This window comes from Suncus etruscus, chromosome 2 (genome assembly GCF_024139225.1).
Source record: "Suncus etruscus isolate mSunEtr1 chromosome 2, mSunEtr1.pri.cur, whole genome shotgun sequence".
Lineage (NCBI taxonomy): Eukaryota > Metazoa > Chordata > Mammalia > Eulipotyphla > Soricidae > Suncus > Suncus etruscus.
In genome coordinates this window covers 120,758,210-120,766,976 of record NC_064849.1, presented here as the reverse complement: position 1 = coordinate 120,766,976, position 8,767 = coordinate 120,758,210, and the positions used below count along the sequence as shown (strand labels likewise).

Below are 8,767 nucleotides of genomic sequence, written 5' to 3'. Positions count from 1 at the left end.
AACAACAAAAACTCCAGGTATTTCGGTATTTGGACTGACAGAAATTTTATAGAGTGACTGTGAGCATCTCCTCCACCCCCCTGTCTTCTTGTACTTCCAGAAGGCCTGGTATCCAAGACCACACACCACAAAATCTGCAGTATCAGCTTCAAAAATGGGAATTCCTGGACTGCACAGCAGTATATGTGGACACTAAGTGGTCATGTAACAATTCCACATTTTCAATACTGTCATTCTAGTGGGTACACACCAATTTTGATGTCAACCTAATATTTAGAAAGAGACAAATAATAGAAAGACCAACTAGCAATAAAAGACTGACAATGATTTAATTACTTAATTGCAAGATACAATAATTTTCATAAGTTTTTTGGTGTTGTAATTTTTCTTTTTAAAGATGATTTTATTACAACTTATCTCTAAAAAAGCAATCTAAAATATGTTATTTCATGCCCATCATAGGGTTAGGCTTGGGAATGTTAATTATTTCAAGCAAGCAACATGGTCTCTGAGACTGTAGGCACCTGATGCCCACAGACAGTGGCATCCCTCTTGATGAGGCATGGAAGGTAACAAGAATGAAGTGAGAAAAGAAAAGTACTTTCTCTGAATTTGGACTCTGCCTCCTTCTGCTGGCTTGAGTTTGCCAGCATATCTCCTCGGATCTCATCATCCATATTAGTCATCTTGGAGCATCGAAGTTCCCTAGGAATCACCTTTGGCTTTTGAGTCATTCATAAGGTAAGTGACTACATGCTGACACTTGTTTAGAGGGTCACTGACATTTGAGGTAGAGAAAGGATCTTAAAGACCTTGGATCAAGGACTCAAATGGGATCTTCTGCAAAACAAATATTAATATTTAACATCTTCACTGGCTGTTTTATCTTCAGGCTCTCTCAGACTGTTGTTTCCAGGACTTGATTTTTTGGGGAGCAACACCCGTGATGCTCAAGGGTTACTCCTGATTTTGTGCTCTGGGACACTTCTGGTATGGCTTGGGGACAATATGGAGTGCCAAAAATCAAGCCTAAGTTCTTATTCAAGGCAAACACCTTATAGGCTATAAATCTATTCACCTCTTTAGGCTTGATTAAAAAAAAATTACTATGTTTTTATTGAACCTTTGTCTGCCCTGGGTCAGCCACTTGCAAGGCAAATGCTCTACCACTGTGCTACCACTCTGGCCCCTTATTTTAGTCTTCAAAAAACAACTGAGTGGTATTCATTGTGTATATGAACTATAGTTTTTTTTTTTTTCGTTTGTTTGTTTTTGGGTCTCACCCGGCAGCACTCAGGAGTCACTCCTGGCTCTACGCTCAGAAATCACTCCTGGCAGGCTCGGAGGACTATATGGGATGCCAGGATTTGAACCACCTTCCTTCTGCATGTAAGGCAAATGCCTTACCTCCATGCTATCTCTCTGGCCCGGAACTATAGTTCCTTTATCTGTTCTCAGACACTTGGGTTGTTTACAGGTTTTTGGCTTTGTGCATAAGTACTACAATAAAGATAGGAGCTCAAATAATTTTTTCTGAAAAGAATTTTTCAATCCTAGGGATAGATCTCAGAAGTGGAATTGCTGGATCAAATGGAAGTTCAATTTCAGGGTTTTGAGGAGTGTTCATATTGTTTTTCCCAAAAGGCTGGACCAATTGACATTTTCATTGGTCAAGAAATACGGTCCCTTTATTCCTACATACATGCCAGAACTGTTTGATTAGTTCCTTTCGTTGTGGGCCAGTCTCACTGGTATAAAGTGACAGTTCATTGTTTTTATTTGATTATCCCTGCTAATAAGTGATAATGAGAATTCTATATAAATTTTGGACTTTTTTTTGTTGTTTTTGTTTTTGTTTTTCCGGATTTGGGTCACACCCAGCAGCGCTCTATGCTCAGAAATCGCTCCTGGCAGGCTCGGGGGACCATATAGGATGCTGGGATTTGAATTACCGTCCTTCTGCGTGCAAGGCACATGCCCTATCTCCATGCTATCTCTCTGGCCCCACATTTTGGACATTTGTATGACTTCTCTGAGAAAATTATATTTATCTCTCACCACTATTTTATGATGGGATTGGAATTTTTCTTATAAAGATTTATTGATGTTTGATAAATCTTATGTATCAATTATTGATCATTGAGTGGTGGAAGATATTCACTCCCAGTCTATAGAGTGTCTTTTCACTGGTTATTGTTTCTTTTGTGGTGCAGAGGTGTCTTGGCTTGATGAATTTTTATGGGTCTGTTTTTGCTTCCATTTGATTCACTAATGGCATTGAATTATTAAAGATATCTCTATATTCAATGTCAAAAATTACTATGTTTAAAGAGCATGCACCATATTATTTACATAGATGATCATAATACATTTGTTTCCAGATATGTGGGAGCAAAATCATTAAAAATGAAAAGAATAGTATATACTTGTACTTTTGTTATTCTAGAAAGCTCTGATGTGAATTCAAATTATACGTCTGTTACTTAAAGCCAACAGTTTTTAGGCAGTAGTTTTACTGGCCATTTGAACTCTTTGTACACAGTATCAATTTATAAAAAAAATAAAAGGAAAAGAAAAAAAGCTCAAATAAAACATGAGAGAACACTTTCAACCTCAAAATCAGAAGCGATTCAAATTATTTTGTTTGGATTAATCTTTCACATGCAAAGTACATACTTGTTGCTTAGATATTTTGTTAATTTTTCCATGCTTGAATCTGTGCAATAGTCTCTATTATGTTCATTGACAGCAGCAACAAAATTCACGAGTAAAAACTTGGAAGTGTTAAAATATTGCTCTATAAATAAATTCCCTGTGATTTGTTTTTTATTTCAGTCCATTTTAAGAATGTTTGTGTTGAGTTTTATAAATTATATCTTATTTAAAATTTTAAGACGTTCCTTTTGCAGAGTTAGAACTGTTCTCAGTTCTAGTTTTTGCAGAAAAGTACTTGACTATATAACCAAGATGAGAAATGTAGTGTCGGTGTCTTTCTCTTCTGTGCTGGTGTCCTGAGGCCTGGGGGTGTGTGGCTCAAGTGGTAACATCCAAACTCTGGAACGCCTGCTACCCTGAGTATATGCTCCTGGTGATCTTCGAGCATTGCTGGGCCATGCACAGCTGGATTGGCTACACAACAATAAAGAATATAATAAAATTTTATTTATAAAACCAAAAAATGAAAAGAATAATAAAATGAAGTTGGATGAGAAGAAAAAGAAAATAAAAAAGTACAATGGTAAGCAAATTTGTGAAAAGGTTTAGTAAGCTTTTGTTGCTAGCTGACCATTCTGTTACTTCATTTGTTTCTGAACATTAGGTGAATTTAGCTATATATTGGCATTTAAATTGGTGTGTTCCTATTGGATGGCAATATTAAGTAAAAATAAAGTTGTTGTGCAGCCACTAATACAGCTGTGCAGTCCCAAAAATTGCAAGCAACATTGCAGATACTACAGCTTTCGCAAACTGTATTTTTGTTGCCAGGTGTTCTGGAAGTACACGAAGGTGGGTAGGGTGCTTGCACTCACTCAGTGAAAGTCCTGGTAATATCAGCCCAAATACCAGCAAACCTGGAATTTTGGTCAGATTGGTATCTCTGAAGAGCCATAGAAAAGTGGTGAAACATGGCCATAGGCAAAGCAGCAATTATTTGTAATGGGTATAGTAGGTGTAACTTCAGTATGGTGGGGACTTTGCTTACCCTTTTCCTCCCAGATTGCCAACTTTCAGCTTCATGACTAGTATACCCATAAATTTTTATTGCTTAGTTTACAATTCTTTTTGTTGTTGTTATTTGTTTTTTGTTTTGCTTTTTTTGGGCCACACCCAGTGACGCTCAGGGGTTACTCTTGGCTATGCACTCAGAAATCCTGGCTTGGGAGACCATATGGGACACCGGGGGATTGAACCACAGTCCGTTCTAGGTTAGTGCATGCAAGGCAAATACCCTACTGCTTGTGCCACCGCTCTGGCCCCTGTTTACAATTCTTTTGAGAACAAAGTGAGTCTATAAAGCTGGCTGGGTACAGACATGACTGTTGCATTTATTCTGGATTGATTTTTTTGAAAGAAAAGCCAGAACTTATTTTTGAGAAAGGACAGAATTAAAATTCAGCATATAGTTGCTCATACTGTATAAATTTCTTCCCAGAAGGTGAAGTAATCCTTTCCTTAAGAAACTACAGAAATTCCATACTTACTTGGCAGGGGCGATTCCATGATCACGAAGGTGGTTTCCCCAGGGTGAGGCTCGCCCATTGCACTCCGGGGCGTGCTGACCCCTGTGATTTCTCCAAATGCGGGAAACTCGACTGCGTAATTTATGGTAGCGGGGGACTGCGTGCACGCTCTCCCCTGAAGAAAAAAAAAAGAAACTACAGAAAACCTAACAATGACTGCTGTTCTCTCATAAGATCTTTGTGAGACATTCAGTTTCTTGGAGGAGGAAGTTAGTAGCTACTGCTAAATGTGTATCTTAAATGCTAGATTTTTTTTCACTATTAATTCTAGGTGTTTGGGAGATATAAAGCTCAATTATTCTGTGTGTGATTTTTCTAAAATAATTATGTAAGTATTATGACTTGGAGTTGAAGACTTGTCCCTGACTAAACTACAAAGATAACAAATGACTCAATAAATATTGCACTCAACAATTAGCAAGCACCCCAGGATGTTTCTCATGATTTTGTACCCCCTTTTTTCTTCTTACTATTTTTTTTTTGGCCACACCCGGCGTTGCGCAGGGGTTATTTCTGGCTGTCTGCTCAGAAATAGCTCTTGGCAGGCCCGGGGGATCATATGGGACACCGGGATTCGAACCAACCACCTTAGGTCCTGGATCAGCTGCTTGCAAGGCGAACACCGCTGTGCTATTTCTCCAGGCCCTATTTCTTATTCTTATATAGGTCCAAATTATCCTATTTGTCATTGTGTTGGGCTCTAAGTTTATTTAAGCTCTAAGTTGGGCTCTCAGTATAGAATTTCTCTCTGCACATTATAGGCTACACCTGACGTTGGTCCTGAGCTATTAGTTTAATACATCTTTAACAGACAAGATAAGTACTTTCTAGTTTTCGGAGGCTCAGTTATCAGTTTGGATGAGATGATTTCAGCAAATAGCTGATGTAACTCAGTTAGTTTTGACCATTCTGAACATGTGGGAATATCAATTTCAAGCACAGTAGGGATCTGGCCACCAAATGTGTTCTTGGAAACAGAATAATAACACACCCCTTGACAGTGTTTTCCCAGATGAATAATGAAATAATTAAGGATTAACATTTTTGGTTGGGGGTATTTGGCCAAATATGTTATCTTAAAGAGAAGACATGAAAATATAAGTATAAGCTTCCAAACCAATAGTAAACTATTTTCTTATTCTATAAAAATAAAACTTTTTTAGTATTACTAGTATACTATCAGAGGCCCTAGTGGTATATTAAATGTAACTCTAATGTGGTGAAAAACATTTTTTTTTCAGTGAAAATCACTAAACCTTAATTTATTAAATGCTAGTTACAACACTCTACATTACAAAGTAAGGGAAGGGGAGTTAATAGAAAATAAAGGAGTATCAACCCTGGAAGCTTGTAGTTTAGGTGGAGACATGTGACCTCTCCAAGGAAGCGAAGGCAAGCACATAATTGAAAAGTAGCCAAGTAGCTGAACATATGATCCAACACAAAAGAAAAATGCTGGGAGTTGGGAGGATGGGCAAAGATAGAGTCAAGATACCCAGAAGAAAAGAAAGCCAAAGACTTCTTCTTAGTGAGGAGAATAATTTGCTCTTTTCTTCTACACCTTCTGATGAGATGATAGGATAGAAAGTATAGGAAACATTTTACAAGTAGAAAACTGTATTCCATGGTTCAGAGAGAGCTTGCTGGGCTGAGCACATTTTTTACAAGTGAAAGGCATGGGTTTGATCCTCATTACCACTTGAATCTTTAAGCACTTCCAGGAGCAACCACCATCCTAAGTACTGAGCCGGGAGTAGCCCCTGAACACCATTGAGTGGCCAAAACATCAAAAATGAATGAAAGGGGTCGGAAAGATAGCACAGCGGTGTTTGCCATGCAAGTAGCCGATCCAGGACCTAAGGTGGTTGGTTCGAATCCCGGCGTCCCATATGGTCCCCCATGCCTGCCAGGAGCTATTTCTGAGCAGATAGCCAGGAGTAACCCCTGAGCACCACCGGGTGTGCCCCCAAAACAAAAACAAAAATGAACGAAAAAATTATAGTTTGTAATTAGTAACATTATACAATACTTGCTTCAAAAAAAAAAAACAACAATACTTATAACAAATTTTAGCATTTTCAAATTTTACTTGGTTACCAAAACACCTGATGCTACCGCCTAATGCTTTTTCATTCTAAATTATTTTCTGGGTACAAGCAGCTTGGAAATTGTTTCCAAGAAATATTGTTATGAGGGAAGATAAATTATTTTTTAAATATTTTTAAAAAGTTTATTGATTAGTTTCTGGTCAACACCTAGCAGCACTCAGAGGTTACTCCTGGCTCTGAAACTCAGAAATTGCCCCCTGGTAGGCTGGAGGCCCATATAGGTTGCCAGAAATTGAACAGGGTCGCTCCTGGGTCAGCTGCATGCAAGGCAAACTCCCTACAGCTGTGCTATCACTCTAGCCCCAGGGAAGATACATTATTTACTGAAATCTCTAGCAAAGACAAGTTTTTGTTTTTATGTTATTTTAAAATTTTTATTGATTTAGCATTGGTTTATAATATATTGGAAATTTGGGGGATTAGTTTTGTATCTCATATTTGCATATTTATTGCATATGCCACCTCCAAAGTTCTGGTACCACACACTGCCAAAATGACCTCTCTTCTCGCATTCCTTCTGATCAGTTTCATAGAGTTCACTGAGTGTTCACTGAGTCTACAAGTTAGTCCTTTTTTTAGTTTCTTTAATTTTTATTTTGATCATAGTGGCTTACATATCTTTCACAGTAGTATTTTAGGTATATATTAACATTGAATCAGGGGAATACCCATCACCAAATTTGTCCTTCCCCCATCCCCATTCTCTTCCTGCAACCATATCCCCCACCATAACCCCCCCCCCCCGGGCTGCTAGAGTAGGTGGTCCCCTCTTTGTCTAGCTTACTATTAGTGATCATATATCTGTTTGATCCTGGTACCCTCCCTTGTTTCCCCCTCTATTTGAGAGGTGGAGCTAGACAATTCGAGTTATGTGGTTTTGTTTTTGTTTTGTTTTAGGGGGACACACCTGTTTGATGCTCAGGGGTTACTCCTGGCTAAGCGCTCAGAAATTGCCCCTGGCTTGGGGGGACCATATGGGACACGGGGTGGGGGGGGATCGAACCGCGGTCCTTCCTTGGCTAGTGCTTGCAAGGCAGACACCTTATCTCTAGCGCCACCTCTCCAGCTCCGAGTTATGTGGTTTTGTTTGAAGGAAAGAAAAGCAATAGAATGGGGTAAAAAAGAAAAGAAAAGAAAAGAAAAGAATTGGGCCGGGCGGTGGCGCTAAAGGTAAGGTGCCTGCCTTGTCTTCGCTAGCCTTGGACGGACCTCGGTTCGATCCCCCGGTGTCCCATATGGTCCCCCCAAGCCAGGAGCAACTTCTGAGCACATAGCCAGGAGTAACCCCTGAGCATTACCGGGTGTGGCCCAAAAATCAAAAAAAAAAAAAAAAAAAAAAAAAGAAAAGAAAAGAAAAATCAAATAAGCTGAAAATGGGCAGAGTCCTTCTAGAGGCTTTCAACCTCAGTATGAGAGAGGACATGAAAAAGGTAATTGAAACACCACATCAATACAGAAAGAAATATCAAATTAAATATCCAGCAATAAAGACAAGCACCAAACAATAGTCTCGGTCCTGAAATCAAACAATGCCGGAGTGCAGAAAGAAAAAGATAAAATAAAATAAAATAAAATAAAATAAAATAAAATTGGAGACATCAACTTCAATATATACACCAAAATAAAGAAGTAAAAAAAATCAATCAATCAATCAATATATATGTGGATAAATGATTACTTTGTGCTTTTTTTTTTCTTTTCCCCCCTGCATAGGCACAGTAACTATTGGGGATATTATAGAGGGAATTCCCTTGGCCTATGAGATTCAGGGTTTCTCCACCCCTAAAGTATACTGTCATGGGATTAACTATAGACTCCTTACATGATCATTTACTCTCCCCTCTGTGCTTTTGTGGTGTATGGAAGACTTCTGCTTCATCATGTATGGTAAAATCGGACCTCTGTATCTAGAGATCTTGGTGTCTGTACAGCTCAAGGAATGGAGCTTATGATGTAATGTGGTGAAAATTTACTTTAAGACTAAAATACTAGTGCTCACTTCGGCAGCACATATACTAAAATTGGAACGATACAGAGAAGATTAGCATGGCCCCTGTGCAAGGATGACACGCAAATTCGTGAAGCATTCCATATTTAAAAAAAAAAGACTAAAATACTGGTGATAATACAATTTTTTTTTTGTTTTGGATTCATACCTGGTGGTACTCAGTTTATTCCTGGCTCTGCAATCAATCTTGGAATCAATCCAGGCAGGCTTGGGGGACCATATGGGATGTTGGGTATTGAAACTATGTTGACAGTGTGCAAGGCAAGTGCCCTACCCGCAGTACTATCTTACCAGCCTAAACATGAAACATTTAACTAACAACAACTTAGCTTCTTTCATAGAATAGAAAAAGTATTTTGGAATGCTCAGATTTCTTTATAATATTTGTCTGGGGAAATATGAACTAATCT

General features: G+C 38.5%; 2 non-coding genes across 2 annotated transcripts; both read left to right on the top strand.

Annotated features, from left to right (window-relative positions):
* Positions 1–4,194: 4,194 nt before the first annotated feature.
* Positions 4,195–4,359, top strand: LOC126002595 (U1 spliceosomal RNA). Its single transcript, XR_007493279.1, has one exon. It is a non-coding gene; the product is annotated as a U1 spliceosomal RNA (small nuclear RNA).
* A 3,981-nt stretch (positions 4,360–8,340) lies between these two features.
* On the top strand, positions 8,341–8,447 carry LOC126003090 (U6 spliceosomal RNA). Its single transcript, XR_007493633.1, has one exon. It is a non-coding gene; the product is annotated as a U6 spliceosomal RNA (small nuclear RNA).
* The last annotated feature ends 320 nt before the right edge of the window (positions 8,448–8,767 follow it).